We start from the raw sequence: 27669 nt of genomic DNA, 5'->3' as shown, positions 1-27669 counted from the left end.
ATTCACCAAGCAGACGCTCACGCCTTGTTGTGCTGCTTCCTTTGCGGGCAATGAGTGCATCTGCCTTCGACACAGGAGACATTACACGCTTGGCAGCTGTGGGATTGGAACCCACGCCTCCGAAGAGGAATGGTGCCTGACACCAGCGCCTTAGACCGCTCGGCCACGCTACCTACACAACACGCGCGTCACAAGAGCTGCGTCCTACCCCACGAGAACACACCGCAACGGCACAAAAATGAGACGTAAAAAGTGGCAACGGTGGGATCGAACCACGCCTCCGAAGAGACTGGTGCCTAAAACCAGCGCCTTAGACCGCTCGGCCACGTTACCGTTGCAGCAGCAGCGGCAAAACGTTTCCTTTGTACTACAAAGATCACTTCGAAATGGAAGTATCTTGGCATGTATTCCACTGCTCTCCCACTGGAAGGCGTCCCTTTAGGCCATCCACAGCAAGAAAAAGCCGTGCCCGCCGCATGGTAAGCGACGCCACTGTCTGTAGCTGTCGCAGTTAAGGAGACAGCGTCAAGAGACGTTTTCGTGCCGTGACCAGGTTTCGAACCTGGGCTTTCCGTAACCACTAAATTATCGTAGCTGTAACTGTCAGGCGGAGCTAGAATGCTCCATGTGTCAAACATATGTGAGCTCAAGGAGGTTACACTTGAAGAAAAAGCGGCAGGTTAACGCGATCACAGCGAAAACCCCCGACAGCTACAGGACTCGAAACCGCGCCAACAGAGAGACTGGTGCCTTAAACCAGCGCCTTAAAGCGCTCGGCCACGCTACATGCGCTGCTTGGTGCGCCAGTGTTCCTAGCATTTGTACAAACAGTGCACGCCACAGCTTCCTGTTCTGCTGGGACTGGCTGCTCATCCATCGCACTTCAAACAACTGCCCTTTTCGACTACAGAGAGCAGCGGACGTCTGCGCTCTGGGAGGCGACATTACGTGTTGGGGATGAAGTGGTAGTGCAAACTGCGGCCTGCGGAACACGAGTGAAAAAAATCAAGAGAGTACTGTCATTTCGAGTACTCGTCATTGCAACGGCAGCAAGGCAAAACTTTCAAAATTGCCGTGACCAGGATTCGAACCTGGGTTATTGCGGCCACAACGCAATGTCCTAACCACTAGACGATCACGGCCATGGCCACGGAGGCGCCCGCGAAGGCAGCTGGCTGGAATGCAAGTGGCGATACCCAGCAAAGCCTAGGCCAAGGTGTACGCCACAGCAGTGTCAGACACGGTCTCCATCACATGTATACGAGCAAATGAACGTGCCTGCGCTGTCAGGACACTAACTACAGTGGTTAGCTGCATTCACCTCCGTGGCAATGTCTTGAAGTCCCCCAAGCCTCTTGACTACAGGTATGTGGCTGGATAACAAGTGGATAGACGCTTCATCTCTCTCGCCGTCAGGTGTTGCCGTGAATCATACTTAACGTAGCTTTCTGCACGCGTCAGCGTAGCGTCAGTCGAGCAAAGTCGAGACAAGTCGCATAAGAGGAGCAACAAAAACGCGCAATTCCGGTACCGGGAATCGAACCCGGGCCTCCTGGGTGAGAGCCAGGTATCCTAGCCACTAGACCACACCGGATAACGACGGCAGTGCTCTTTCCAGCGAACGCAGCAGCCACGCACGGTTAACTGACGACAACTGTAAAAAATCCACTCTCTCGCGTTATAGAACGGCGTGCTCCGGACGCATTTCGTGGAGACGAACGCCAGCAATGATGAGAGCAAAAGGTGCCTACAAATGCTGTCGTTGCACCACGCACTGTTCTACGACCATTCACCAAGCAGACGCTCACGCCTTGTTGTGCTGCTTCCTTTGCGGGCAATGAGTGCATCTGCCTTCGACACAGGAGACATTACACGCTTGGCAGCTGTGGGATTGGAACCCACGCCTCCGAAGAGAATGGTGCCTGACACCAGCGCCTTAGACCGCTCGGCCACGCTACCTACACAACACGCGCGTCACAAGAGCTGCGTCCTACCCCACGAGAACACACCGCAACGGCACAAAAATGAGACGTAAAAAGTGGCAACGGTGGGATTCGAACCCACGCCTCCGAAGAGACTGGTGCCTAAAACCAGCGCCTTAGACCGCTCGGCCACGTTACCGTTGCAGCAGCAGCGGCAAAACGTTTCCTTTGTACTACAAAGATCACTTCGAAATGGAAGTATCTTGGCATGTATTTCCACTGCTCTCTCCACTGGAAGCGTCCCTTTAGGCCATCCACAGCAAGAAAAAGCCGTGCCCGCCGCATGGTAGCGACGCCACTTGTCTGTAGCTGTCGCAGTTAAGGAGACAGCGTCAAGAGACGTTTTCGTGCCGTGACCAGGTTTCGAACCTGGGCTTTCCGTAACCACTAAATTATCGTAGCTGTAACTGTCAGGCGGAGCTAGAATGCTCCATGTGTCAAACATATGTGAGCTCAAGGAGGTTACACTTGAAGAAAAAGCGGCAGGTTAACGCGATCACAGCGAAACCCCCGACAGCTACAGGACTCGAAACCGCGCCAACAGAGAGACTGGTGCCTTAAACCAGCGCCTTAAAGCGCTCGGCCACGCTACATGCGCTGCTTGGTGCGCCAGTGTTCCTAGCATTTGTACAAACAGTGCACGCCACAGCTTCCTGTTCTGCTGGGACTGGCTGCTCATCCATCGCACTTCAAACAACTGCCCTTTTCGACTACAGAGAGCAGCGGACGTCTGCGCTCTGGGAGGCGACATTACGTGTTGGGGATGAAGTGGTAGTGCAAACTGCGGCCTGCGGAACACGAGTGAAAAAAATCAAGAGAGTACTGTCATTTCGAGTACTCGTCATTGCAACGGCAGCAAGGCAAAACTTTCAAAATTGCCGTGACCAGGATTCGAACCTGGGTTATTGCGGCCACAACGCAATGTCCTAACCACTAGACGATCACGGCCATGGCCACGGAGGCGCCCGCGAAGGCAGCTGGCTGGAATGCAAGTGGCGATACCCAGCAAAGCCTAGGCCAAGGTGTACGCCACAGCAGTGTCAGACACGGTCTCCATCACATGTATACGAGCAAATGAACGTGCCTGCGCTGTCAGGACACTAACTACAGTGGTTAGCTGCATTCACCTCCGTGGCAATGTCTTGAAGTCCCCCAAGCCTCTTGACTACAGGTATGTGGCTGGATAACAAGTGGATAGACGCTTCATCTCTCTCGCCGTCAGGTGTTGCCGTGAATCATACTTAACGTAGCTTTCTGCACGCGTCAGCGTAGCGTCAGTCGAGCAAAGTCGAGACAAGTCGCATAAGAGGAGCAACAAAAACGCGCAATTCCGGTACCGGGAATCGAACCCGGGCCTCCTGGGTGAGAGCCAGGTATCCTAGCCACTAGACCACACCGGATAACGACGGCAGTGCTCTTTCCAGCGAACGCAGCAGCCACGCACGGTTAACTGACGACAACTGTAAAAAATCCACTCTCTCGCGTTATAGAACGGCGTGCTCCGGACGCATTTCGTGGAGACGAACGCCAGCAATGATGAGAGCAAAAGGTGCCTACAAATGCTGTCGTTGCACCACGCACTGTTCTACGACCATTCACCAAGCAGACGCTCACGCCTTGTTGTGCTGCTTCCTTTGCGGGCAATGAGTGCATCTGCCTTCGACACAGGAGACATTACACGCTTGGCAGCTGTGGGATTGGAACCCACGCCTCCGAAGAGAATGGTGCCTGACACCAGCGCCTTAGACCGCTCGGCCACGCTACCTACACAACACGCGCGTCACAAGAGCTGCGTCCTACCCCACGAGAACACACCGCAACGGCACAAAAATGAGACGTAAAAAGTGGCAACGGTGGGATTCGAACCCACGCCTCCGAAGAGACTGGTGCCTAAAACCAGCGCCTTAGACCGCTCGGCCACGTTACCGTTGCAGCAGCAGCGGCAAAACGTTTCCTTTGTACTACAAAGATCACTTCGAAATGGAAGTATCTTGGCATGTATTTCCACTGCTCTCCCACTGGAAGCGTCCCTTTAGGCCATCCACAGCAAGAAAAAGCCGTGCCCGCCGCATGGTAGCGACGCCACTTGTCTGTAGCTGTCGCAGTTAAGGAGACAGCGTCAAGAGACGTTTTCGTGCCGTGACCAGGTTTCGAACCTGGGCTTTCCGTAACCACTAAATTATCGTAGCTGTAACTGTCAGGCGGAGCTAGAATGCTCCATGTGTCAAACATATGTGAGCTCAAGGAGGTTACACTTGAAGAAAAAGCGGCAGGTTAACGCGATCACAGCGAAACCCCCGACAGCTACAGGACTCGAAACCGCGCCAACAGAGAGACTGGTGCCTTAAACCAGCGCCTTAAAGCGCTCGGCCACGCTACATGCGCTGCTTGGTGCGCCAGTGTTCCTAGCATTTGTACAAACAGTGCACGCCACAGCTTCCTGTTCTGCTGGGACTGGCTGCTCATCCATCGCACTTCAAACAACTGCCCTTTTCGACTACAGAGAGCAGCGGACGTCTGCGCTCTGGGAGGCGACATTACGTGTTGGGGATGAAGTGGTAGTGCAAACTGCGGCCTGCGGAACACGAGTGAAAAAAATCAAGAGAGTACTGTCATTTCGAGTACTCGTCATTGCAACGGCAGCAAGGCAAAACTTTCAAAATTGCCGTGACCAGGATTCGAACCTGGGTTATTGCGGCCACAACGCAATGTCCTAACCACTAGACGATCACGGCCATGGCCACGGAGGCGCCCGCGAAGGCAGCTGGCTGGAATGCAAGTGGCGATACCCAGCAAAGCCTAGGCCAAGGTGTACGCCACAGCAGTGTCAGACACGGTCTCCATCACATGTATACGAGCAAATGAACGTGCCTGCGCTGTCAGGACACTAACTACAGTGGTTAGCTGCATTCACCTCCGTGGCAATGTCTTGCAGTCCCCCAAGCCTCTTGACTACAGGTATGTGGCTGGATAACAAGTGGATAGACGCTTCATCTCTCTCGCCGTCAGGTGTTGCCGTGAATCATACTTAACGTAGCTTTCTGCACGCGTCAGCGTAGCGTCAGTCGAGCAAAGTCGAGACAAGTCGCATAAGAGGAGCAACAAAAACGCGCAATTCCGGTACCGGGAATCGAACCCGGGCCTCCTGGGTGAGAGCCAGGTATCCTAGCCACTAGACCACACCGGATAACGACGGCAGTGCTCTTTCCAGCGAACGCAGCAGCCACGCACGGTTAACTGACGACAACTGTAAAAAATCCACTCTCTCGCGTTATAGAACGGCGTGCTCCGGACGCATTTCGTGGAGACGAACGCCAGCAATGATGAGAGCAAAAGGTGCCTACAAATGCTGTCGTTGCACCACGCACTGTTCTACGACCATTCACCAAGCAGACGCTCACGCCTTGTTGTGCTGCTTCCTTTGCGGGCAATGAGTGCATCTGCCTTCGACACAGGAGACATTACACGCTTGGCAGCTGTGGGATTGGAACCCACGCCTCCGAAGAGAATGGTGCCTGACACCAGCGCCTTAGACCGCTCGGCCACGCTACCTACACAACACGCGCGTCACAAGAGCTGCGTCCTACCCCACGAGAACACACCGCAACGGCACAAAAATGAGACGTAAAAAGTGGCAACGGTGGGATTCGAACCCACGCCTCCGAAGAGACTGGTGCCTAAAACCAGCGCCTTAGACCGCTCGGCCACGTTACCGTTGCAGCAGCAGCGGCAAAACGTTTCCTTTGTACTACAAAGATCACTTCGAAATGGAAGTATCTTGGCATGTATTTCCACTGCTCTCCCACTGGAAGCGTCCCTTTAGGCCATCCACAGCAAGAAAAAGCCGTGCCCGCCGCATGGTAGCGACGCCACTTGTCTGTAGCTGTCGCAGTTAAGGAGACAGCGTCAAGAGACGTTTTCGTGCCGTGACCAGGTTTCGAACCTGGGCTTTCCGTAACCACTAAATTATCGTAGCTGTAACTGTCAGGCGGAGCTAGAATGCTCCATGTGTCAAACATATGTGAGCTCAAGGAGGTTACACTTGAAGAAAAAGCGGCAGGTTAACGCGATCACAGCGAAACCCCCGACAGCTACAGGACTCGAAACCGCGCCAACAGAGAGACTGGTGCCTTAAACCAGCGCCTTAAAGCGCTCGGCCACGCTACATGCGCTGCTTGGTGCGCCAGTGTTCCTAGCATTTGTACAAACAGTGCACGCCACAGCTTCCTGTTCTGCTGGGACTGGCTGCTCATCCATCGCACTTCAAACAACTGCCCTTTTCGACTACAGAGAGCAGCGGACGTCTGCGCTCTGGGAGGCGACATTACGTGTTGGGGATGAAGTGGTAGTGCAAACTGCGGCCTGCGGAACACGAGTGAAAAAAATCAAGAGAGTACTGTCATTTCGAGTACTCGTCATTGCAACGGCAGCAAGGCAAAACTTTCAAAATTGCCGTGACCAGGATTCGAACCTGGGTTATTGCGGCCACAACGCAATGTCCTAACCACTAGACGATCACGGCCATGGCCACGGAGGCGCCCGCGAAGGCAGCTGGCTGGAATGCAAGTGGCGATACCCAGCAAAGCCTAGGCCAAGGTGTACGCCACAGCAGTGTCAGACACGGTCTCCATCACATGTATACGAGCAAATGAACGTGCCTGCGCTGTCAGGACACTAACTACAGTGGTTAGCTGCATTCACCTCCGTGGCAATGTCTTGCAGTCCCCCAAGCCTCTTGACTACAGGTATGTGGCTGGATAACAAGTGGATAGACGCTTCATCTCTCTCGCCGTCAGGTGTTGCCGTGAATCATACTTAACGTAGCTTTCTGCACGCGTCAGCGTAGCGTCAGTCGAGCAAAGTCGAGACAAGTCGCATAAGAGGAGCAACAAAAACGCGCAATTCCGGTACCGGGAATCGAACCCGGGCCTCCTGGGTGAGAGCCAGGTATCCTAGCCACTAGACCACACCGGATAACGACGGCAGTGCTCTTTCCAGCGAACGCAGCAGCCACGCACGGTTAACTGACGACAACTGTAAAAAATCCACTCTCTCGCGTTATAGAACGGCGTGCTCCGGACGCATTTCGTGGAGACGAACGCCAGCAATGATGAGAGCAAAAGGTGCCTACAAATGCTGTCGTTGCACCACGCACTGTTCTACGACCATTCACCAAGCAGACGCTCACGCCTTGTTGTGCTGCTTCCTTTGCGGGCAATGAGTGCATCTGCCTTCGACACAGGAGACATTACACGCTTGGCAGCTGTGGGATTGGAACCCACGCCTCCGAAGAGAATGGTGCCTGACACCAGCGCCTTAGACCGCTCGGCCACGCTACCTACACAACACGCGCGTCACAAGAGCTGCGTCCTACCCCACGAGAACACACCGCAACGGCACAAAAATGAGACGTAAAAAGTGGCAACGGTGGGATTCGAACCCACGCCTCCGAAGAGACTGGTGCCTAAAACCAGCGCCTTAGACCGCTCGGCCACGTTACCGTTGCAGCAGCAGCGGCAAAACGTTTCCTTTGTACTACAAAGATCACTTCGAAATGGAAGTATCTTGGCATGTATTTCCACTGCTCTCCCACTGGAAGCGTCCCTTTAGGCCATCCACAGCAAGAAAAAGCCGTGCCCGCCGCATGGTAGCGACGCCACTTGTCTGTAGCTGTCGCAGTTAAGGAGACAGCGTCAAGAGACGTTTTCGTGCCGTGACCAGGTTTCGAACCTGGGCTTTCCGTAACCACTAAATTATCGTAGCTGTAACTGTCAGGCGGAGCTAGAATGCTCCATGTGTCAAACATATGTGAGCTCAAGGAGGTTACACTTGAAGAAAAAGCGGCAGGTTAACGCGATCACAGCGAAACCCCCGACAGCTACAGGACTCGAAACCGCGCCAACAGAGAGACTGGTGCCTTAAACCAGCGCCTTAAAGCGCTCGGCCACGCTACATGCGCTGCTTGGTGCGCCAGTGTTCCTAGCATTTGTACAAACAGTGCACGCCACAGCTTCCTGTTCTGCTGGGACTGGCTGCTCATCCATCGCACTTCAAACAACTGCCCTTTTCGACTACAGAGAGCAGCGGACGTCTGCGCTCTGGGAGGCGACATTACGTGTTGGGGATGAAGTGGTAGTGCAAACTGCGGCCTGCGGAACACGAGTGAAAAAAATCAAGAGAGTACTGTCATTTCGAGTACTCGTCATTGCAACGGCAGCAAGGCAAAACTTTCAAAATTGCCGTGACCAGGATTCGAACCTGGGTTATTGCGGCCACAACGCAATGTCCTAACCACTAGACGATCACGGCCATGGCCACGGAGGCGCCCGCGAAGGCAGCTGGCTGGAATGCAAGTGGCGATACCCAGCAAAGCCTAGGCCAAGGTGTACGCCACAGCAGTGTCAGACACGGTCTCCATCACATGTATACGAGCAAATGAACGTGCCTGCGCTGTCAGGACACTAACTACAGTGGTTAGCTGCATTCACCTCCGTGGCAATGTCTTGCAGTCCCCCAAGCCTCTTGACTACAGGTATGTGGCTGGATAACAAGTGGATAGACGCTTCATCTCTCTCGCCGTCAGGTGTTGCCGTGAATCATACTTAACGTAGCTTTCTGCACGCGTCAGCGTAGCGTCAGTCGAGCAAAGTCGAGACAAGTCGCATAAGAGGAGCAACAAAAACGCGCAATTCCGGTACCGGGAATCGAACCCGGGCCTCCTGGGTGAGAGCCAGGTATCCTAGCCACTAGACCACACCGGATAACGACGGCAGTGCTCTTTCCAGCGAACGCAGCAGCCACGCACGGTTAACTGACGACAACTGTAAAAAATCCACTCTCTCGCGTTATAGAACGGCGTGCTCCGGACGCATTTCGTGGAGACGAACGCCAGCAATGATGAGAGCAAAAGGTGCCTACAAATGCTGTCGTTGCACCACGCACTGTTCTACGACCATTCACCAAGCAGACGCTCACGCCTTGTTGTGCTGCTTCCTTTGCGGGCAATGAGTGCATCTGCCTTCGACACAGGAGACATTACACGCTTGGCAGCTGTGGGATTGGAACCCACGCCTCCGAAGAGAATGGTGCCTGACACCAGCGCCTTAGACCGCTCGGCCACGCTACCTACACAACACGCGCGTCACAAGAGCTGCGTCCTACCCCACGAGAACACACCGCAACGGCACAAAAATGAGACGTAAAAAGTGGCAACGGTGGGATTCGAACCCACGCCTCCGAAGAGACTGGTGCCTAAAACCAGCGCCTTAGACCGCTCGGCCACGTTACCGTTGCAGCAGCAGCGGCAAAACGTTTCCTTTGTACTACAAAGATCACTTCGAAATGGAAGTATCTTGGCATGTATTTCCACTGCTCTCCCACTGGAAGCGTCCCTTTAGGCCATCCACAGCAAGAAAAAGCCGTGCCCGCCGCATGGTAGCGACGCCACTTGTCTGTAGCTGTCGCAGTTAAGGAGACAGCGTCAAGAGACGTTTTCGTGCCGTGACCAGGTTTCGAACCTGGGCTTTCCGTAACCACTAAATTATCGTAGCTGTAACTGTCAGGCGGAGCTAGAATGCTCCATGTGTCAAACATATGTGAGCTCAAGGAGGTTACACTTGAAGAAAAAGCGGCAGGTTAACGCGATCACAGCGAAACCCCCGACAGCTACAGGACTCGAAACCGCGCCAACAGAGAGACTGGTGCCTTAAACCAGCGCCTTAAAGCGCTCGGCCACGCTACATGCGCTGCTTGGTGCGCCAGTGTTCCTAGCATTTGTACAAACAGTGCACGCCACAGCTTCCTGTTCTGCTGGGACTGGCTGCTCATCCATCGCACTTCAAACAACTGCCCTTTTCGACTACAGAGAGCAGCGGACGTCTGCGCTCTGGGAGGCGACATTACGTGTTGGGGATGAAGTGGTAGTGCAAACTGCGGCCTGCGGAACACGAGTGAAAAAAATCAAGAGAGTACTGTCATTTCGAGTACTCGTCATTGCAACGGCAGCAAGGCAAAACTTTCAAAATTGCCGTGACCAGGATTCGAACCTGGGTTATTGCGGCCACAACGCAATGTCCTAACCACTAGACGATCACGGCCATGGCCACGGAGGCGCCCGCGAAGGCAGCTGGCTGGAATGCAAGTGGCGATACCCAGCAAAGCCTAGGCCAAGGTGTACGCCACAGCAGTGTCAGACACGGTCTCCATCACATGTATACGAGCAAATGAACGTGCCTGCGCTGTCAGGACACTAACTACAGTGGTTAGCTGCATTCACCTCCGTGGCAATGTCTTGCAGTCCCCCAAGCCTCTTGACTACAGGTATGTGGCTGGATAACAAGTGGATAGACGCTTCATCTCTCTCGCCGTCAGGTGTTGCCGTGAATCATACTTAACGTAGCTTTCTGCACGCGTCAGCGTAGCGTCAGTCGAGCAAAGTCGAGACAAGTCGCATAAGAGGAGCAACAAAAACGCGCAATTCCGGTACCGGGAATCGAACCCGGGCCTCCTGGGTGAGAGCCAGGTATCCTAGCCACTAGACCACACCGGATAACGACGGCAGTGCTCTTTCCAGCGAACGCAGCAGCCACGCACGGTTAACTGACGACAACTGTAAAAAATCCACTCTCTCGCGTTATAGAACGGCGTGCTCCGGACGCATTTCGTGGAGACGAACGCCAGCAATGATGAGAGCAAAAGGTGCCTACAAATGCTGTCGTTGCACCACGCACTGTTCTACGACCATTCACCAAGCAGACGCTCACGCCTTGTTGTGCTGCTTCCTTTGCGGGCAATGAGTGCATCTGCCTTCGACACAGGAGACATTACACGCTTGGCAGCTGTGGGATTGGAACCCACGCCTCCGAAGAGAATGGTGCCTGACACCAGCGCCTTAGACCGCTCGGCCACGCTACCTACACAACACGCGCGTCACAAGAGCTGCGTCCTACCCCACGAGAACACACCGCAACGGCACAAAAATGAGACGTAAAAAGTGGCAACGGTGGGATTCGAACCCACGCCTCCGAAGAGACTGGTGCCTAAAACCAGCGCCTTAGACCGCTCGGCCACGTTACCGTTGCAGCAGCAGCGGCAAAACGTTTCCTTTGTACTACAAAGATCACTTCGAAATGGAAGTATCTTGGCATGTATTTCCACTGCTCTCCCACTGGAAGCGTCCCTTTAGGCCATCCACAGCAAGAAAAAGCCGTGCCCGCCGCATGGTAGCGACGCCACTTGTCTGTAGCTGTCGCAGTTAAGGAGACAGCGTCAAGAGACGTTTTCGTGCCGTGACCAGGTTTCGAACCTGGGCTTTCCGTAACCACTAAATTATCGTAGCTGTAACTGTCAGGCGGAGCTAGAATGCTCCATGTGTCAAACATATGTGAGCTCAAGGAGGTTACACTTGAAGAAAAAGCGGCAGGTTAACGCGATCACAGCGAAACCCCCGACAGCTACAGGACTCGAAACCGCGCCAACAGAGAGACTGGTGCCTTAAACCAGCGCCTTAAAGCGCTCGGCCACGCTACATGCGCTGCTTGGTGCGCCAGTGTTCCTAGCATTTGTACAAACAGTGCACGCCACAGCTTCCTGTTCTGCTGGGACTGGCTGCTCATCCATCGCACTTCAAACAACTGCCCTTTTCGACTACAGAGAGCAGCGGACGTCTGCGCTCTGGGAGGCGACATTACGTGTTGGGGATGAAGTGGTAGTGCAAACTGCGGCCTGCGGAACACGAGTGAAAAAAATCAAGAGAGTACTCGTCATTGCAACGGCAGCAAGGCAAAACTTTCAAAATTGCCGTGACCAGGATTCGAACCTGGGTTATTGCGGCCACAACGCAATGTCCTAACCACTAGACGATCACGGCCATGGCCACGGAGGCGCCCGCGAAGGCAGCTGGCTGGAATGCAAGTGGCGATACCCAGCAAAGCCTAGGCCAAGGTGTACGCCACAGCAGTGTCAGACACGGTCTCCATCACATGTATACGAGCAAATGAACGTGCCTGCGCTGTCAGGACACTAACTACAGTGGTTAGCTGCATTCACCTCCGTGGCAATGTCTTGCAGTCCCCCAAGCCTCTTGACTACAGGTATGTGGCTGGATAACAAGTGGATAGACGCTTCATCTCTCTCGCCGTCAGGTGTTGCCGTGAATCATACTTAACGTAGCTTTCTGCACGCGTCAGCGTAGCGTCAGTCGAGCAAAGTCGAGACAAGTCGCATAAGAGGAGCAACAAAAACGCGCAATTCCGGTACCGGGAATCGAACCCGGGCCTCCTGGGTGAGAGCCAGGTATCCTAGCCACTAGACCACACCGGATAACGACGGCAGTGCTCTTTCCAGCGAACGCAGCAGCCACGCACGGTTAACTGACGACAACTGTAAAAAATCCACTCTCTCGCGTTATAGAACGGCGTGCTCCGGACGCATTTCGTGGAGACGAACGCCAGCAATGATGAGAGCAAAAGGTGCCTACAAATGCTGTCGTTGCACCACGCACTGTTCTACGACCATTCACCAAGCAGACGCTCACGCCTTGTTGTGCTGCTTCCTTTGCGGGCAATGAGTGCATCTGCCTTCGACACAGGAGACATTACACGCTTGGCAGCTGTGGGATTGGAACCCACGCCTCCGAAGAGAATGGTGCCTGACACCAGCGCCTTAGACCGCTCGGCCACGCTACCTACACAACACGCGCGTCACAAGAGCTGCGTCCTACCCCACGAGAACACACCGCAACGGCACAAAAATGAGACGTAAAAAGTGGCAACGGTGGGATTCGAACCCACGCCTCCGAAGAGACTGGTGCCTAAAACCAGCGCCTTAGACCGCTCGGCCACGTTACCGTTGCAGCAGCAGCGGCAAAACGTTTCCTTTGTACTACAAAGATCACTTCGAAATGGAAGTATCTTGGCATGTATTTCCACTGCTCTCCCACTGGAAGCGTCCCTTTAGGCCATCCACAGCAAGAAAAAGCCGTGCCCGCCGCATGGTAGCGACGCCACTTGTCTGTAGCTGTCGCAGTTAAGGAGACAGCGTCAAGAGACGTTTTCGTGCCGTGACCAGGTTTCGAACCTGGGCTTTCCGTAACCACTAAATTATCGTAGCTGTAACTGTCAGGCGGAGCTAGAATGCTCCATGTGTCAAACATATGTGAGCTCAAGGAGGTTACACTTGAAGAAAAAGCGGCAGGTTAACGCGATCACAGCGAAACCCCCGACAGCTACAGGACTCGAAACCGCGCCAACAGAGAGACTGGTGCCTTAAACCAGCGCCTTAAAGCGCTCGGCCACGCTACATGCGCTGCTTGGTGCGCCAGTGTTCCTAGCATTTGTACAAACAGTGCACGCCACAGCTTCCTGTTCTGCTGGGACTGGCTGCTCATCCATCGCACTTCAAACAACTGCCCTTTTCGACTACAGAGAGCAGCGGACGTCTGCGCTCTGGGAGGCGACATTACGTGTTGGGGATGAAGTGGTAGTGCAAACTGCGGCCTGCGGAACACGAGTGAAAAAAATCAAGAGAGTACTGTCATTTCGAGTACTCGTCATTGCAACGGCAGCAAGGCAAAACTTTCAAAATTGCCGTGACCAGGATTCGAACCTGGGTTATTGCGGCCACAACGCAATGTCCTAACCACTAGACGATCACGGCCATGGCCACGGAGGCGCCCGCGAAGGCAGCTGGCTGGAATGCAAGTGGCGATACCCAGCAAAGCCTAGGCCAAGGTGTACGCCACAGCAGTGTCAGACACGGTCTCCATCACATGTATACGAGCAAATGAACGTGCCTGCGCTGTCAGGACACTAACTACAGTGGTTAGCTGCATTCACCTCCGTGGCAATGTCTTGCAGTCCCCCAAGCCTCTTGACTACAGGTATGTGGCTGGATAACAAGTGGATAGACGCTTCATCTCTCTCGCCGTCAGGTGTTGCCGTGAATCATACTTAACGTAGCTTTCTGCACGCGTCAGCGTAGCGTCAGTCGAGCAAAGTCGAGACAAGTCGCATAAGAGGAGCAACAAAAACGCGCAATTCCGGTACCGGGAATCGAACCCGGGCCTCCTGGGTGAGAGCCAGGTATCCTAGCCACTAGACCACACCGGATAACGACGGCAGTGCTCTTTCCAGCGAACGCAGCAGCCACGCACGGTTAACTGACGACAACTGTAAAAAATCCACTCTCTCGCGTTATAGAACGGCGTGCTCCGGACGCATTTCGTGGAGACGAACGCCAGCAATGATGAGAGCAAAAGGTGCCTACAAATGCTGTCGTTGCACCACGCACTGTTCTACGACCATTCACCAAGCAGACGCTCACGCCTTGTTGTGCTGCTTCCTTTGCGGGCAATGAGTGCATCTGCCTTCGACACAGGAGACATTACACGCTTGGCAGCTGTGGGATTGGAACCCACGCCTCCGAAGAGAATGGTGCCTGACACCAGCGCCTTAGACCGCTCGGCCACGCTACCTACACAACACGCGCGTCACAAGAGCTGCGTCCTACCCCACGAGAACACACCGCAACGGCACAAAAATGAGACGTAAAAAGTGGCAACGGTGGGATTCGAACCCACGCCTCCGAAGAGACTGGTGCCTAAAACCAGCGCCTTAGACCGCTCGGCCACGTTACCGTTGCAGCAGCAGCGGCAAAACGTTTCCTTTGTACTACAAAGATCACTTCGAAATGGAAGTATCTTGGCATGTATTTCCACTGCTCTCCCACTGGAAGCGTCCCTTTAGGCCATCCACAGCAAGAAAAAGCCGTGCCCGCCGCATGGTAGCGACGCCACTTGTCTGTAGCTGTCGCAGTTAAGGAGACAGCGTCAAGAGACGTTTTCGTGCCGTGACCAGGTTTCGAACCTGGGCTTTCCGTAACCACTAAATTATCGTAGCTGTAACTGTCAGGCGGAGCTAGAATGCTCCATGTGTCAAACATATGTGAGCTCAAGGAGGTTACACTTGAAGAAAAAGCGGCAGGTTAACGCGATCACAGCGAAACCCCCGACAGCTACAGGACTCGAAACCGCGCCAACAGAGAGACTGGTGCCTTAAACCAGCGCCTTAAAGCGCTCGGCCACGCTACATGCGCTGCTTGGTGCGCCAGTGTTCCTAGCATTTGTACAAACAGTGCACGCCACAGCTTCCTGTTCTGCTGGGACTGGCTGCTCATCCATCGCACTTCAAACAACTGCCCTTTTCGACTACAGAGAGCAGCGGACGTCTGCGCTCTGGGAGGCGACATTACGTGTTGGGGATGAAGTGGTAGTGCAAACTGCGGCCTGCGGAACACGAGTGAAAAAAATCAAGAGAGTACTGTCATTTCGAGTACTCGTCATTGCAACGGCAGCAAGGCAAAACTTTCAAAATTGCCGTGACCAGGATTCGAACCTGGGTTATTGCGGCCACAACGCAATGTCCTAACCACTAGACGATCACGGCCATGGCCACGGAGGCGCCCGCGAAGGCAGCTGGCTGGAATGCAAGTGGCGATACCCAGCAAAGCCTAGGCCAAGGTGTACGCCACAGCAGTGTCAGACACGGTCTCCATCACATGTATACGAGCAAATGAACGTGCCTGCGCTGTCAGGACACTAACTACAGTGGTTAGCTGCATTCACCTCCGTGGCAATGTCTTGCAGTCCCCCAAGCCTCTTGACTACAGGTATGTGGCTGGATAACAAGTGGATAGACGCTTCATCTCTCTCGCCGTCAGGTGTTGCCGTGAATCATACTTAACGTAGCTTTCTGCACGCGTCAGCGTAGCGTCAGTCGAGCAAAGTCGAGACAAGTCGCATAAGAGGAGCAACAAAAACGCGCAATTCCGGTACCGGGAATCGAACCCGGGCCTCCTGGGTGAGAGCCAGGTATCCTAGCCACTAGACCACACCGGATAACGACGGCAGTGCTCTTTCCAGCGAACGCAGCAGCCACGCACGGTTAACTGACGACAACTGTAAAAAATCCACTCTCTCGCGTTATAGAACGGCGTGCTCCGGACGCATTTCGTGGAGACGAACGCCAGCAATGATGAGAGCAAAAGGTGCCTACAAATGCTGTCGTTGCACCACGCACTGTTCTACGACCATTCACCAAGCAGACGCTCACGCCTTGTTGTGCTGCTTCCTTTGCGGGCAATGAGTGCATCTGCCTTCGACACAGGAGACATTACACGCTTGGCAGCTGTGGGATTGGAACCCACGCCTCCGAAGAGAATGGTGCCTGACACCAGCGCCTTAGACCGCTCGGCCACGCTACCTACACAACACGCGCGTCACAAGAGCTGCGTCCTACCCCACGAGAACACACCGCAACGGCACAAAAATGAGACGTAAAAAGTGGCAACGGTGGGATTCGAACCCACGCCTCCGAAGAGACTGGTGCCTAAAACCAGCGCCTTAGACCGCTCGGCCACGTTACCGTTGCAGCAGCAGCGGCAAAACGTTTCCTTTGTACTACAAAGATCACTTCGAAATGGAAGTATCTTGGCATGTATTTCCACTGCTCTCCCACTGGAAGCGTCCCTTTAGGCCATCCACAGCAAGAAAAAGCCGTGCCCGCCGCATGGTAGCGACGCCACTTGTCTGTAGCTGTCGCAGTTAAGGAGACAGCGTCAAGAGACGTTTTCGTGCCGTGACCAGGTTTCGAACCTGGGCTTTCCGTAACCACTAAATTATCGTAGCTGTAACTGTCAGGCGGAGCTAGAATGCTCCATGTGTCAAACATATGTGAGCTCAAGGAGGTTACACTTGAAGAAAAAGCGGCAGGTTAACGCGATCACAGCGAAACCCCCGACAGCTACAGGACTCGAAACCGCGCCAACAGAGAGACTGGTGCCTTAAACCAGCGCCTTAAAGCGCTCGGCCACGCTACATGCGCTGCTTGGTGCGCCAGTGTTCCTAGCATTTGTACAAACAGTGCACGCCACAGCTTCCTGTTCTGCTGGGACTGGCTGCTCATCCATCGCACTTCAAACAACTGCCCTTTTCGACTACAGAGAGCAGCGGACGTCTGCGCTCTGGGAGGCGACATTACGTGTTGGGGATGAAGTGGTAGTGCAAACTGCGGCCTGCGGAACACGAGTGAAAAAAATCAAGAGAGTACTGTCATTTCGAGTACTCGTCATTGCAACGGCAGCAAGGCAAAACTTTCAAAATTGCCGTGACCAGGATTCGAACCTGGGTTATTGCGGCCACAACGCAATGTCCTAACCACTAGACGATCACGGCCATGGCCACGGAGGCGCCCGCGAAGGCAGCTGGCTGGAATGCAAGTGGCGATACCCAGCAAAGCCTAGGCCAAGGTGTACGCCACAGCAGTGTCAGACACGGTCTCCATCACATGTATACGAGCAAATGAACGTGCCTGCGCTGTCAGGACACTAACTACAGTGGTTAGCTGCATTCACCTCCGTGGCAATGTCTTGCAGTCCCCCAAGCCTCTTGACTACAGGTATGTGGCTGGATAACAAGTGGATAGACGCTTCATCTCTCTCGCCGTCAGGTGTTGCCGTGAATCATACTTAACGTAGCTTTCTGCACGCGTCAGCGTAGCGTCAGTCGAGCAAAGTCGAGACAAGTCGCATAAGAGGAGCAACAAAAACGCGCAATTCCGGTACCGGGAATCGAACCCGGGCCTCCTGGGTGAGAGCCAGGTATCCTAGCCACTAGACCACACCGGATAACGACGGCAGTGCTCTTTCCAGCGAACGCAGCAGCCACGCACGGTTAACTGACGACAACTGTAAAAAATCCACTCTCTCGCGTTATAGAACGGCGTGCTCCGGACGCATTTCGTGGAGACGAACGCCAGCAATGATGAGAGCAAAAGGTGCCTACAAATGCTGTCGTTGCACCACGCACTGTTCTACGACCATTCACCAAGCAGACGCTCACGCCTTGTTGTGCTGCTTCCTTTGCGGGCAATGAGTGCATCTGCCTTCGACACAGGAGACATTACACGCTTGGCAGCTGTGGGATTGGAACCCACGCCTCCGAAGAGAATGGTGCCTGACACCAGCGCCTTAGACCGCTCGGCCACGCTACCTACACAACACGCGCGTCACAAGAGCTGCGTCCTACCCCACGAGAACACACCGCAACGGCACAAAAATGAGACGTAAAAAGTGGCAACGGTGGGATTCGAACCCACGCCTCCGAAGAGACTGGTGCCTAAAACCAGCGCCTTAGACCGCTCGGCCACGTTACCGTTGCAGCAGCAGCGGCAAAACGTTTCCTTTGTACTACAAAGATCACTTCGAAATGGAAGTATCTTGGCATGTATTTCCACTGCTCTCCCACTGGAAGCGTCCCTTTAGGCCATCCACAGCAAGAAAAAGCCGTGCCCGCCGCATGGTAGCGACGCCACTTGTCTGTAGCTGTCGCAGTTAAGGAGACAGCGTCAAGAGACGTTTTCGTGCCGTGACCAGGTTTCGAACCTGGGCTTTCCGTAACCACTAAATTATCGTAGCTGTAACTGTCAGGCGGAGCTAGAATGCTCCATGTGTCAAACATATGTGAGCTCAAGGAGGTTACACTTGAAGAAAAAGCGGCAGGTTAACGCGATCACAGCGAAACCCCCGACAGCTACAGGACTCGAAACCGCGCCAACAGAGAGACTGGTGCCTTAAACCAGCGCCTTAAAGCGCTCGGCCACGCTACATGCGCTGCTTGGTGCGCCAGTGTTCCTAGCATTTGTACAAACAGTGCACGCCACAGCTTCCTGTTCTGCTGGGACTGGCTGCTCATCCATCGCACTTCAAACAACTGCCCTTTTCGACTACAGAGAGCAGCGGACGTCTGCGCTCTGGGAGGCGACATTACGTGTTGGGGATGAAGTGGTAGTGCAAACTGCGGCCTGCGGAACACGAGTGAAAAAAATCAAGAGAGTACTGTCATTTCGAGTACTCGTCATTGCAACGGCAGCAAGGCAAAACTTTCAAAATTGCCGTGACCAGGATTCGAACCTGGGTTATTGCGGCCACAACGCAATGTCCTAACCACTAGACGATCACGGCCATGGCCACGGAGGCGCCCGCGAAGGCAGCTGGCTGGAATGCAAGTGGCGATACCCAGCAAAGCCTAGGCCAAGGTGTACGCCACAGCAGTGTCAGACACGGTCTCCATCACATGTATACGAGCAAATGAACGTGCCTGCGCTGTCAGGACACTAACTACAGTGGTTAGCTGCATTCACCTCCGTGGCAATGTCTTGCAGTCCCCCAAGCCTCTTGACTACAGGTATGTGGCTGGATAACAAGTGGATAGACGCTTCATCTCTCTCGCCGTCAGGTGTTGCCGTGAATCATACTTAACGTAGCTTTCTGCACGCGTCAGCGTAGCGTCAGTCGAGCAAAGTCGAGACAAGTCGCATAAGAGGAGCAACAAAAACGCGCAATTCCGGTACCGGGAATCGAACCCGGGCCTCCTGGGTGAGAGCCAGGTATCCTAGCCACTAGACCACACCGGATAACGACGGCAGTGCTCTTTCCAGCGAACGCAGCAGCCACGCACGGTTAACTGACGACAACTGTAAAAAATCCACTCTCTCGCGTTATAGAACGGCGTGCTCCGGACGCATTTCGTGGAGACGAACGCCAGCAATGATGAGAGCAAAAGGTGCCTACAAATGCTGTCGTTGCACCACGCACTGTTCTACGACCATTCACCAAGCAGACGCTCACGCCTTGTTGTGCTGCTTCCTTTGCGGGCAATGAGTGCATCTGCCTTCGACACAGGAGACATTACACGCTTGGCAGCTGTGGGATTGGAACCCACGCCTCCGAAGAGAATGGTGCCTGACACCAGCGCCTTAGACCGCTCGGCCACGCTACCTACACAACACGCGCGTCACAAGAGCTGCGTCCTACCCCACGAGAACACACCGCAACGGCACAAAAATGAGACGTAAAAAGTGGCAACGGTGGGATTCGAACCCACGCCTCCGAAGAGACTGGTGCCTAAAACCAGCGCCTTAGACCGCTCGGCCACGTTACCGTTGCAGCAGCAGCGGCAAAACGTTTCCTTTGTACTACAAAGATCACTTCGAAATGGAAGTATCTTGGCATGTATTTCCACTGCTCTCCCACTGGAAGCGTCCCTTTAGGCCATCCACAGCAAGAAAAAGCCGTGCCCGCCGCATGGTAGCGACGCCACTTGTCTGTAGCTGTCGCAGTTAAGGAGACAGCGTCAAGAGACGTTTTCGTGCCGTGACCAGGTTTCGAACCTGGGCTTTCCGTAACCACTAAATTATCGTAGCTGTAACTGTCAGGCGGAGCTAGAATGCTCCATGTGTCAAACATATGTGAGCTCAAGGAGGTTACACTTGAAGAAAAAGCGGCAGGTTAACGCGATCACAGCGAAACCCCCGACAGCTACAGGACTCGAAACCGCGCCAACAGAGAGACTGGTGCCTTAAACCAGCGCCTTAAAGCGCTCGGCCACGCTACATGCGCTGCTTGGTGCGCCAGTGTTCCTAGCATTTGTACAAACAGTGCACGCCACAGCTTCCTGTTCTGCTGGGACTGGCTGCTCATCCATCGCACTTCAAACAACTGCCCTTTTCGACTACAGAGAGCAGCGGACGTCTGCGCTCTGGGAGGCGACATTACGTGTTGGGGATGAAGTGGTAGTGCAAACTGCGGCCTGCGGAACACGAGTGAAAAAAATCAAGAGAGTACTGTCATTTCGAGTACTCGTCATTGCAACGGCAGCAAGGCAAAACTTTCAAAATTGCCGTGACCAGGATTCGAACCTGGGTTATTGCGGCCACAACGCAATGTCCTAACCACTAGACGATCACGGCCATGGCCACGGAGGCGCCCGCGAAGGCAGCTGGCTGGAATGCAAGTGGCGATACCCAGCAAAGCCTAGGCCAAGGTGTACGCCACAGCAGTGTCAGACACGGTCTCCATCACATGTATACGAGCAAATGAACGTGCCTGCGCTGTCAGGACACTAACTACAGTGGTTAGCTGCATTCACCTCCGTGGCAATGTCTTGCAGTCCCCCAAGCCTCTTGACTACAGGTATGTGGCTGGATAACAAGTGGATAGACGCTTCATCTCTCTCGCCGTCAGGTGTTGCCGTGAATCATACTTAACGTAGCTTTCTGCACGCGTCAGCGTAGCGTCAGTCGAGCAAAGTCGAGACAAGTCGCATAAGAGGAGCAACAAAAACGCGCAATTCCGGTACCGGGAATCGAACCCGGGCCTCCTGGGTGAGAGCCAGGTATCCTAGCCACTAGACCACACCGGATAACGACGGCAGTGCTCTTTCCAGCGAACGCAGCAGCCACGCACGGTTAACTGACGACAACTGTAAAAAATCCACTCTCTCGCGTTATAGAACGGCGTGCTCCGGACGCATTTCGTGGAGACGAACGCCAGCAATGATGAGAGCAAAAGGTGCCTACAAATGCTGTCGTTGCACCACGCACTGTTCTACGACCATTCACCAAGCAGACGCTCACGCCTTGTTGTGCTGCTTCCTTTGCGGGCAATGAGTGCATCTGCCTTCGACACAGGAGACATTACACGCTTGGCAGCTGTGGGATTGGAACCCACGCCTCCGAAGAGAATGGTGCCTGACACCAGCGCCTTAGACCGCTCGGCCACGCTACCTACACAACACGCGCGTCACAAGAGCTGCGTCCTACCCCACGAGAACACACCGCAACGGCACAAAAATGAGACGTAAAAAGTGGCAACGGTGGGATTCGAACCCACGCCTCCGAAGAGACTGGTGCCTAAAACCAGCGCCTTAGACCGCTCGGCCACGTTACCGTTGCAGCAGCAGCGGCAAAACGTTTCCTTTGTACTACAAAGATCACTTCGAAATGGAAGTATCTTGGCATGTATTTCCACTGCTCTCCCACTGGAAGCGTCCCTTTAGGCCATCCACAGCAAGAAAAAGCCGTGCCCGCCGCATGGTAGCGACGCCACTTGTCTGTAGCTGTCGCAGTTAAGGAGACAGCGTCAAGAGACGTTTTCGTGCCGTGACCAGGTTTCGAACCTGGGCTTTCCGTAACCACTAAATTATCGTAGCTGTAACTGTCAGGCGGAGCTAGAATGCTCCATGTGTCAAACATATGTGAGCTCAAGGAGGTTACACTTGAAGAAAAAGCGGCAGGTTAACGCGATCACAGCGAAACCCCCGACAGCTACAGGACTCGAAACCGCGCCAACAGAGAGACTGGTGCCTTAAACCAGCGCCTTAAAGCGCTCGGCCACGCTACATGCGCTGCTTGGTGCGCCAGTGTTCCTAGCATTTGTACAAACAGTGCACGCCACAGCTTCCTGTTCTGCTGGGACTGGCTGCTCATCCATCGCACTTCAAACAACTGCCCTTTTCGACTACAGAGAGCAGCGGACGTCTGCGCTCTGGGAGGCGACATTACGTGTTGGGGATGAAGTGGTAGTGCAAACTGCGGCCTGCGGAACACGAGTGAAAAAAATCAAGAGAGTACTGTCATTTCGAGTACTCGTCATTGCAACGGCAGCAAGGCAAAACTTTCAAAATTGCCGTGACCAGGATTCGAACCTGGGTTATTGCGGCCACAACGCAATGTCCTAACCACTAGACGATCACGGCCATGGCCACGGAGGCGCCCGCGAAGGCAGCTGGCTGGAATGCAAGTGGCGATACCCAGCAAAGCCTAGGCCAAGGTGTACGCCACAGCAGTGTCAGACACGGTCTCCATCACATGTATACGAGCAAATGAACGTGCCTGCGCTGTCAGGACACTAACTACAGTGGTTAGCTGCATTCACCTCCGTGGCAATGTCTTGCAGTCCCCCAAGCCTCTTGACTACAGGTATGTGGCTGGATAACAAGTGGATAGACGCTTCATCTCTCTCGCCGTCAGGTGTTGCCGTGAATCATACTTAACGTAGCTTTCTGCACGCGTCAGCGTAGCGTCAGTCGAGCAAAGTCGAGACAAGTCGCATAAGAGGAGCAACAAAAACGCGCAATTCCGGTACCGGGAATCGAACCCGGGCCTCCTGGGTGAGAGCCAGGTATCCTAGCCACTAGACCACACCGGATAACGACGGCAGTGCTCTTTCCAGCGAACGCAGCAGCCACGCACGGTTAACTGACGACAACTGTAAAAAATCCACTCTCTCGCGTTATAGAACGGCGTGCTCCGGACGCATTTCGTGGAGACGAACGCCAGCAATGATGAGAGCAAAAGGTGCCTACAAATGCTGTCGTTGCACCACGCACTGTTCTACGACCATTCACCAAGCAGACGCTCACGCCTTGTTGTGCTGCTTCCTTTGCGGGCAATGAGTGCATCTGCCTTCGACACAGGAGACATTACACGCTTGGCAGCTGTGGGATTGGAACCCACGCCTCCGAAGAGAATGGTGCCTGACACCAGCGCCTTAGACCGCTCGGCCACGCTACCTACACAACACGCGCGTCACAAGAGCTGCGTCCTACCCCACGAGAACACACCGCAACGGCACAAAAATGAGACGTAAAAAGTGGCAACGGTGGGATTCGAACCCACGCCTCCGAAGAGACTGGTGCCTAAAACCAGCGCCTTAGACCGCTCGGCCACGTTACCGTTGCAGCAGCAGCGGCAAAACGTTTCCTTTGTACTACAAAGATCACTTCGAAATGGAAGTATCTTGGCATGTATTTCCACTGCTCTCCCACTGGAAGCGTCCCTTTAGGCCATCCACAGCAAGAAAAAGCCGTGCCCGCCGCATGGTAGCGACGCCACTTGTCTGTAGCTGTCGCAGTTAAGGAGACAGCGTCAAGAGACGTTTTCGTGCCGTGACCAGGTTTCGAACCTGGGCTTTCCGTAACCACTAAATTATCGTAGCTGTAACTGTCAGGCGGAGCTAGAATGCTCCATGTGTCAAACATATGTGAGCTCAAGGAGGTTACACTTGAAGAAAAAGCGGCAGGTTAACGCGATCACAGCGAAACCCCCGACAGCTACAGGACTCGAAACCGCGCCAACAGAGAGACTGGTGCCTTAAACCAGCGCCTTAAAGCGCTCGGCCACGCTACATGCGCTGCTTGGTGCGCCAGTGTTCCTAGCATTTGTACAAACAGTGCACGCCACAGCTTCCTGTTCTGCTGGGACTGGCTGCTCATCCATCGCACTTCAAACAACTGCCCTTTTCGACTACAGAGAGCAGCGGACGTCCTGCGCTCTGGGAGGCGACATTACGTGTTGGGGATGAAGTGGTAGTGCAAACTGCGGCCTGCGGAACACGAGTGAAAAAAATCAAGAGAGTACTGTCATTTCGAGTACTCGTCATTGCAACGGCAGCAAGGCAAAACTTTCAAAATTGCCGTGACCAGGATTCGAACCTGGGTTATTGCGGCCACAACGCAATGTCCTAACCACTAGACGATCACGGCCATGGCCACGGAGGCGCCCGCGAAGGCAGCTGGCTGGAATGCAAGTGGCGATACCCAGCAAAGCCTAGGCCAAGGTGTACGCCACAGCAGTGTCAGACACGGTCTCCATCACATGTATACGAGCAAATGAACGTGCCTGCGCTGTCAGGACACTAACTACAGTGGTTAGCTGCATTCACCTCCGTGGCAATGTCTTGCAGTCCCCCAAGCCTCTTGACTACAGGTATGTGGCTGGATAACAAGTGGATAGACGCTTCATCTCTCTCGCCGTCAGGTGTTGCCGTGAATCATACTTAACGTAGCTTTCTGCACGCGTCAGCGTAGCGTCAGTCGAGCAAAGTCGAGACAAGTCGCATAAGAGGAGCAACAAAAACGCGCAATTCCGGTACCGGGAATCGAACCCGGGCCTCCTGGGTGAGAGCCAGGTATCCTAGCCACTAGACCACACCGGATAACGACGGCAGTGCTCTTTCCAGCGAACGCAGCAGCCACGCACGGTTAACTGACGACAACTGTAAAAAATCCACTCTCTCGCGTTATAGAACGGCGTGCTCCGGACGCATTTCGTGGAGACGAACGCCAGCAATGATGAGAGCAAAAGGTGCCTACAAATGCTGTCGTTGCACCACGCACTGTTCTACGACCATTCACCAAGCAGACGCTCACGCCTTGTTGTGCTGCTTCCTTTGCGGGCAATGAGTGCATCTGCCTTCGACACAGGAGACATTACACGCTTGGCAGCTGTGGGATTGGAACCCACGCCTCCGAAGAGAATGGTGCCTGACACCAGCGCCTTAGACCGCTCGGCCACGCTACCTACACAACACGCGCGTCACAAGAGCTGCGTCCTACCCCACGAGAACACACCGCAACGGCACAAAAATGAGACGTAAAAAGTGGCAACGGTGGGATTCGAACCCACGCCTCCGAAGAGACTGGTGCCTAAAACCAGCGCCTTAGACCGCTCGGCCACGTTACCGTTGCAGCAGCAGCGGCAAAACGTTTCCTTTGTACTACAAAGATCACTTCGAAATGGAAGTATCTTGGCATGTATTTCCACTGCTCTCCCACTGGAAGCGTCCCTTTAGGCCATCCACAGCAAGAAAAAGCCGTGCCCGCCGCATGGTAGCGACGCCACTTGTCTGTAGCTGTCGCAGTTAAGGAGACAGCGTCAAGAGACGTTTTCGTGCCGTGACCAGGTTTCGAACCTGGGCTTTCCGTAACCACTAAATTATCGTAGCTGTAACTGTCAGGCGGAGCTAGAATGCTCCATGTGTCAAACATATGTGAGCTCAAGGAGGTTACACTTGAAGAAAAAGCGGCAGGTTAACGCGATCACAGCGAAACCCCCGACAGCTACAGGACTCGAAACCGCGCCAACAGAGAGACTGGTGCCTTAAACCAGCGCCTTAAAGCGCTCGGCCACGCTACATGCGCTGCTTGGTGCGCCAGTGTTCCTAGCATTTGTACAAACAGTGCACGCCACAGCTTCCTGTTCTGCTGGGACTGGCTGCTCATCCATCGCACTTCAAACAACTGCCCTTTTCGACTACAGAGAGCAGCGGACGTCTGCGCTCTGGGAGGCGACATTACGTGTTGGGGATGAAGTGGTAGTGCAAACTGCGGCCTGCGGAACACGAGTGAAAAAAATCAAGAGAGTACTGTCATTTCGAGTACTCGTCATTGCAACGGCAGCAAGGCAAAACTTTCAAAATTGCCGTGACCAGGATTCGAACCTGGGTTATTGCGGCCACAACGCAATGTCCTAACCACTAGACGATCACGGCCATGGCCACGGAGGCGCCCGCGAAGGCAGCTGGCTGGAATGCAAGTGGCGATACCCAGCAAAGCCTAGGCCAAGGTGTACGCCACAGCAGTGTCAGACACGGTCTCCATCACATGTATACGAGCAAATGAACGTGCCTGCGCTGTCAGGACACTAACTACAGTGGTTAGCTGCATTCACCTCCGTGGCAATGTCTTGCAGTCCCCCAAGCCTCTTGACTACAGGTATGTGGCTGGATAACAAGTGGATAGACGCTTCATCTCTCTCGCCGTCAGGTGTTGCCGTGAATCATACTTAACGTAGCTTTCTGCACGCGTCAGCGTAGCGTCAGTCGAGCAAAGTCGAGACAAGTCGCATAAGAGGAGCAACAAAAACGCGCAATTCCGGTACCGGGAATCGAACCCGGGCCTCCTGGGTGAGAGCCAGGTATCCTAGCCACTAGACCACACCGGATAACGACGGCAGTGCTCTTTCCAGCGAACGCAGCAGCCACGCACGGTTAACTGACGACAACTGTAAAAAATCCACTCTCTCGCGTTATAGAACGGCGTGCTCCGGACGCATTTCGTGGAGACGAACGCCAGCAATGATGAGAGCAAAAGGTGCCTACAAATGCTGTCGTTGCACCACGCACTGTTCTACGACCATTCACCAAGCAGACGCTCACGCCTTGTTGTGCTGCTTCCTTTGCGGGCAATGAGTGCATCTGCCTTCGACACAGGAGACATTACACGCTTGGCAGCTGTGGGATTGGAACCCACGCCTCCGAAGAGAATGGTGCCTGACACCAGCGCCTTAGACCGCTCGGCCACGCTACCTACACAACACGCGCGTCACAAGAGCTGCGTCCTACCCCACGAGAACACACCGCAACGGCACAAAAATGAGACGTAAAAAGTGGCAACGGTGGGATTCGAACCCACGCCTCCGAAGAGACTGGTGCCTAAAACCAGCGCCTTAGACCGCTCGGCCACGTTACCGTTGCAGCAGCAGCGGCAAAACGTTTCCTTTGTACTACAAAGATCACTTCGAAATGGAAGTATCTTGGCATGTATTTCCACTGCTCTCCCACTGGAAGCGTCCCTTTAGGCCATCCACAGCAAGAAAAAGCCGTGCCCGCCGCATGGTAGCGACGCCACTTGTCTGTAGCTGTCGCAGTTAAGGAGACAGCGTCAAGAGACGTTTTCGTGCCGTGACCAGGTTTCGAACCTGGGCTTTCCGTAACCACTAAATTATCGTAGCTGTAACTGTCAGGCGGAGCTAGAATGCTCCATGTGTCAAACATATGTGAGCTCAAGGAGGTTACACTTGAAGAAAAAGCGGCAGGTTAACGCGATCACAGCGAAACCCCCGACAGCTACAGGACTCGAAACCGCGCCAACAGAGAGACTGGTGCCTTAAACCAGCGCCTTAAAGCGCTCGGCCACGCTACATGCGCTGCTTGGTGCGCCAGTGTTCCTAGCATTTGTACAAACAGTGCACGCCACAGCTTCCTGTTCTGCTGGGACTGGCTGCTCATCCAT

At 54.1% G+C, this 27669-nt stretch overlaps 45 non-coding genes across 45 annotated transcripts; all 45 read right to left on the bottom strand.

The window, feature by feature from the left end:
- Positions 1-1070: 1070 nt before the first annotated feature.
- Trnah-gug (transfer RNA histidin (anticodon GUG)) lies at positions 1071-1142 on the bottom strand. Its single transcript has one exon. It is a non-coding gene; the product is annotated as a tRNA-His (tRNA).
- A 380-nt stretch (positions 1143-1522) lies between these two features.
- Positions 1523-1594, bottom strand: Trnae-cuc (transfer RNA glutamic acid (anticodon CUC)). The gene has a single exon. It is a non-coding gene; the product is annotated as a tRNA-Glu (tRNA).
- Positions 1595-2039: 445 nt separating this feature from the next.
- On the bottom strand, positions 2040-2121 carry Trnal-uag (transfer RNA leucine (anticodon UAG)). The gene has a single exon. It is a non-coding gene; the product is annotated as a tRNA-Leu (tRNA).
- Positions 2122-2858: 737 nt separating this feature from the next.
- On the bottom strand, positions 2859-2930 carry Trnah-gug (transfer RNA histidin (anticodon GUG)). The gene has a single exon. It is a non-coding gene; the product is annotated as a tRNA-His (tRNA).
- Positions 2931-3310: 380 nt separating this feature from the next.
- Positions 3311-3382, bottom strand: Trnae-cuc (transfer RNA glutamic acid (anticodon CUC)). Its single transcript has one exon. It is a non-coding gene; the product is annotated as a tRNA-Glu (tRNA).
- A 445-nt stretch (positions 3383-3827) lies between these two features.
- On the bottom strand, positions 3828-3909 carry Trnal-uag (transfer RNA leucine (anticodon UAG)). Its single transcript has one exon. It is a non-coding gene; the product is annotated as a tRNA-Leu (tRNA).
- A 736-nt stretch (positions 3910-4645) lies between these two features.
- On the bottom strand, positions 4646-4717 carry Trnah-gug (transfer RNA histidin (anticodon GUG)). Its single transcript has one exon. It is a non-coding gene; the product is annotated as a tRNA-His (tRNA).
- Positions 4718-5097: 380 nt separating this feature from the next.
- Positions 5098-5169, bottom strand: Trnae-cuc (transfer RNA glutamic acid (anticodon CUC)). Its single transcript has one exon. It is a non-coding gene; the product is annotated as a tRNA-Glu (tRNA).
- A 445-nt stretch (positions 5170-5614) lies between these two features.
- Trnal-uag (transfer RNA leucine (anticodon UAG)) lies at positions 5615-5696 on the bottom strand. Its single transcript has one exon. It is a non-coding gene; the product is annotated as a tRNA-Leu (tRNA).
- A 736-nt stretch (positions 5697-6432) lies between these two features.
- Trnah-gug (transfer RNA histidin (anticodon GUG)) lies at positions 6433-6504 on the bottom strand. The gene has a single exon. It is a non-coding gene; the product is annotated as a tRNA-His (tRNA).
- Positions 6505-6884: 380 nt separating this feature from the next.
- On the bottom strand, positions 6885-6956 carry Trnae-cuc (transfer RNA glutamic acid (anticodon CUC)). Its single transcript has one exon. It is a non-coding gene; the product is annotated as a tRNA-Glu (tRNA).
- Positions 6957-7401: 445 nt separating this feature from the next.
- On the bottom strand, positions 7402-7483 carry Trnal-uag (transfer RNA leucine (anticodon UAG)). The gene has a single exon. It is a non-coding gene; the product is annotated as a tRNA-Leu (tRNA).
- A 736-nt stretch (positions 7484-8219) lies between these two features.
- On the bottom strand, positions 8220-8291 carry Trnah-gug (transfer RNA histidin (anticodon GUG)). The gene has a single exon. It is a non-coding gene; the product is annotated as a tRNA-His (tRNA).
- Positions 8292-8671: 380 nt separating this feature from the next.
- Positions 8672-8743, bottom strand: Trnae-cuc (transfer RNA glutamic acid (anticodon CUC)). The gene has a single exon. It is a non-coding gene; the product is annotated as a tRNA-Glu (tRNA).
- Positions 8744-9188: 445 nt separating this feature from the next.
- On the bottom strand, positions 9189-9270 carry Trnal-uag (transfer RNA leucine (anticodon UAG)). The gene has a single exon. It is a non-coding gene; the product is annotated as a tRNA-Leu (tRNA).
- Positions 9271-10006: 736 nt separating this feature from the next.
- Positions 10007-10078, bottom strand: Trnah-gug (transfer RNA histidin (anticodon GUG)). Its single transcript has one exon. It is a non-coding gene; the product is annotated as a tRNA-His (tRNA).
- Positions 10079-10458: 380 nt separating this feature from the next.
- Positions 10459-10530, bottom strand: Trnae-cuc (transfer RNA glutamic acid (anticodon CUC)). The gene has a single exon. It is a non-coding gene; the product is annotated as a tRNA-Glu (tRNA).
- A 445-nt stretch (positions 10531-10975) lies between these two features.
- On the bottom strand, positions 10976-11057 carry Trnal-uag (transfer RNA leucine (anticodon UAG)). The gene has a single exon. It is a non-coding gene; the product is annotated as a tRNA-Leu (tRNA).
- A 721-nt stretch (positions 11058-11778) lies between these two features.
- Trnah-gug (transfer RNA histidin (anticodon GUG)) lies at positions 11779-11850 on the bottom strand. The gene has a single exon. It is a non-coding gene; the product is annotated as a tRNA-His (tRNA).
- A 380-nt stretch (positions 11851-12230) lies between these two features.
- Positions 12231-12302, bottom strand: Trnae-cuc (transfer RNA glutamic acid (anticodon CUC)). The gene has a single exon. It is a non-coding gene; the product is annotated as a tRNA-Glu (tRNA).
- Positions 12303-12747: 445 nt separating this feature from the next.
- On the bottom strand, positions 12748-12829 carry Trnal-uag (transfer RNA leucine (anticodon UAG)). The gene has a single exon. It is a non-coding gene; the product is annotated as a tRNA-Leu (tRNA).
- Positions 12830-13565: 736 nt separating this feature from the next.
- Positions 13566-13637, bottom strand: Trnah-gug (transfer RNA histidin (anticodon GUG)). The gene has a single exon. It is a non-coding gene; the product is annotated as a tRNA-His (tRNA).
- A 380-nt stretch (positions 13638-14017) lies between these two features.
- Positions 14018-14089, bottom strand: Trnae-cuc (transfer RNA glutamic acid (anticodon CUC)). The gene has a single exon. It is a non-coding gene; the product is annotated as a tRNA-Glu (tRNA).
- A 445-nt stretch (positions 14090-14534) lies between these two features.
- On the bottom strand, positions 14535-14616 carry Trnal-uag (transfer RNA leucine (anticodon UAG)). Its single transcript has one exon. It is a non-coding gene; the product is annotated as a tRNA-Leu (tRNA).
- Positions 14617-15352: 736 nt separating this feature from the next.
- On the bottom strand, positions 15353-15424 carry Trnah-gug (transfer RNA histidin (anticodon GUG)). Its single transcript has one exon. It is a non-coding gene; the product is annotated as a tRNA-His (tRNA).
- Positions 15425-15804: 380 nt separating this feature from the next.
- Trnae-cuc (transfer RNA glutamic acid (anticodon CUC)) lies at positions 15805-15876 on the bottom strand. Its single transcript has one exon. It is a non-coding gene; the product is annotated as a tRNA-Glu (tRNA).
- A 445-nt stretch (positions 15877-16321) lies between these two features.
- Positions 16322-16403, bottom strand: Trnal-uag (transfer RNA leucine (anticodon UAG)). Its single transcript has one exon. It is a non-coding gene; the product is annotated as a tRNA-Leu (tRNA).
- A 736-nt stretch (positions 16404-17139) lies between these two features.
- Positions 17140-17211, bottom strand: Trnah-gug (transfer RNA histidin (anticodon GUG)). The gene has a single exon. It is a non-coding gene; the product is annotated as a tRNA-His (tRNA).
- A 380-nt stretch (positions 17212-17591) lies between these two features.
- Trnae-cuc (transfer RNA glutamic acid (anticodon CUC)) lies at positions 17592-17663 on the bottom strand. The gene has a single exon. It is a non-coding gene; the product is annotated as a tRNA-Glu (tRNA).
- Positions 17664-18108: 445 nt separating this feature from the next.
- Positions 18109-18190, bottom strand: Trnal-uag (transfer RNA leucine (anticodon UAG)). Its single transcript has one exon. It is a non-coding gene; the product is annotated as a tRNA-Leu (tRNA).
- Positions 18191-18926: 736 nt separating this feature from the next.
- Trnah-gug (transfer RNA histidin (anticodon GUG)) lies at positions 18927-18998 on the bottom strand. Its single transcript has one exon. It is a non-coding gene; the product is annotated as a tRNA-His (tRNA).
- Positions 18999-19378: 380 nt separating this feature from the next.
- Positions 19379-19450, bottom strand: Trnae-cuc (transfer RNA glutamic acid (anticodon CUC)). Its single transcript has one exon. It is a non-coding gene; the product is annotated as a tRNA-Glu (tRNA).
- Positions 19451-19895: 445 nt separating this feature from the next.
- On the bottom strand, positions 19896-19977 carry Trnal-uag (transfer RNA leucine (anticodon UAG)). The gene has a single exon. It is a non-coding gene; the product is annotated as a tRNA-Leu (tRNA).
- A 736-nt stretch (positions 19978-20713) lies between these two features.
- Positions 20714-20785, bottom strand: Trnah-gug (transfer RNA histidin (anticodon GUG)). Its single transcript has one exon. It is a non-coding gene; the product is annotated as a tRNA-His (tRNA).
- Positions 20786-21165: 380 nt separating this feature from the next.
- On the bottom strand, positions 21166-21237 carry Trnae-cuc (transfer RNA glutamic acid (anticodon CUC)). Its single transcript has one exon. It is a non-coding gene; the product is annotated as a tRNA-Glu (tRNA).
- Positions 21238-21682: 445 nt separating this feature from the next.
- Positions 21683-21764, bottom strand: Trnal-uag (transfer RNA leucine (anticodon UAG)). Its single transcript has one exon. It is a non-coding gene; the product is annotated as a tRNA-Leu (tRNA).
- Positions 21765-22500: 736 nt separating this feature from the next.
- On the bottom strand, positions 22501-22572 carry Trnah-gug (transfer RNA histidin (anticodon GUG)). The gene has a single exon. It is a non-coding gene; the product is annotated as a tRNA-His (tRNA).
- A 380-nt stretch (positions 22573-22952) lies between these two features.
- Trnae-cuc (transfer RNA glutamic acid (anticodon CUC)) lies at positions 22953-23024 on the bottom strand. Its single transcript has one exon. It is a non-coding gene; the product is annotated as a tRNA-Glu (tRNA).
- Positions 23025-23469: 445 nt separating this feature from the next.
- On the bottom strand, positions 23470-23551 carry Trnal-uag (transfer RNA leucine (anticodon UAG)). The gene has a single exon. It is a non-coding gene; the product is annotated as a tRNA-Leu (tRNA).
- Positions 23552-24288: 737 nt separating this feature from the next.
- Positions 24289-24360, bottom strand: Trnah-gug (transfer RNA histidin (anticodon GUG)). The gene has a single exon. It is a non-coding gene; the product is annotated as a tRNA-His (tRNA).
- Positions 24361-24740: 380 nt separating this feature from the next.
- Positions 24741-24812, bottom strand: Trnae-cuc (transfer RNA glutamic acid (anticodon CUC)). Its single transcript has one exon. It is a non-coding gene; the product is annotated as a tRNA-Glu (tRNA).
- A 445-nt stretch (positions 24813-25257) lies between these two features.
- Trnal-uag (transfer RNA leucine (anticodon UAG)) lies at positions 25258-25339 on the bottom strand. The gene has a single exon. It is a non-coding gene; the product is annotated as a tRNA-Leu (tRNA).
- Positions 25340-26075: 736 nt separating this feature from the next.
- On the bottom strand, positions 26076-26147 carry Trnah-gug (transfer RNA histidin (anticodon GUG)). The gene has a single exon. It is a non-coding gene; the product is annotated as a tRNA-His (tRNA).
- A 380-nt stretch (positions 26148-26527) lies between these two features.
- Positions 26528-26599, bottom strand: Trnae-cuc (transfer RNA glutamic acid (anticodon CUC)). Its single transcript has one exon. It is a non-coding gene; the product is annotated as a tRNA-Glu (tRNA).
- A 445-nt stretch (positions 26600-27044) lies between these two features.
- On the bottom strand, positions 27045-27126 carry Trnal-uag (transfer RNA leucine (anticodon UAG)). The gene has a single exon. It is a non-coding gene; the product is annotated as a tRNA-Leu (tRNA).
- Positions 27127-27669: the final 543 nt, after the last annotated feature.

The sequence above is a fragment of the Schistocerca serialis genome, unplaced genomic scaffold (assembly GCF_023864345.2).
Source record: "Schistocerca serialis cubense isolate TAMUIC-IGC-003099 unplaced genomic scaffold, iqSchSeri2.2 HiC_scaffold_413, whole genome shotgun sequence".
Taxonomy (NCBI): Eukaryota; Metazoa; Arthropoda; class Insecta; order Orthoptera; family Acrididae; genus Schistocerca; species Schistocerca serialis.
Note: the sequence above shows the minus strand (reverse complement) of the source record. Positions and strands in the feature narration are given on the sequence as shown.